Consider the following 598-nt stretch of genomic DNA (forward strand, 5'->3'; position numbering starts at 1 on the left):
TAAGGAAAACATTTTTTTGTGAAAGATTATTTTTCTATCCTCTGCAGACCTCAAGTGGGTCTCTCTCCCAGTCTCTGCAGAGGATGTTCCCCCTTAGCATCAGCACTGTGAGCAGGAATGAAGCAGAACTCAGACCCCACACAGATTAAAGAGGAACATGAAGATTTCTGGACCAATGAGGCGGGCAGAAGAGCAGCTGGAAGGGCTGAAGTCTCATACCAAAGAGTTCATATTCACTCCTGCCTGTGTGAAAAGTAAATGTGATCAGGAGGATCGAAACCTCAGCCCTCAGATATTAACCAAATCCAAATTGGTTAATATCTTTATCCCACCAACACAACTGAAGAGTTTAACAGAACCAGATGGAGACTGCAATGGTGTTTCAGAATGTAGCAGTGTGTGTGAAATGACTTGTGTCTGAAATCTGGATAGTCACATTTGTGACCCTCGTGTGGTAAATGTTTCAAATTGAACTCTTATTGCAAGTCCTACAAGGGCCCATACTGGGGAGAAACCTTACTGATGCAGTGAATGTGGCAAATGTTTCAGTCACAACTCGCAAAATATGAGGGAACACACAAGTGAACAACAGTTCAGT

Source organism: Oncorhynchus gorbuscha, linkage group LG02 (assembly GCF_021184085.1).
Source record: "Oncorhynchus gorbuscha isolate QuinsamMale2020 ecotype Even-year linkage group LG02, OgorEven_v1.0, whole genome shotgun sequence".
In the NCBI taxonomy this organism is placed as follows: Eukaryota; Metazoa; Chordata; class Actinopteri; order Salmoniformes; family Salmonidae; genus Oncorhynchus; species Oncorhynchus gorbuscha.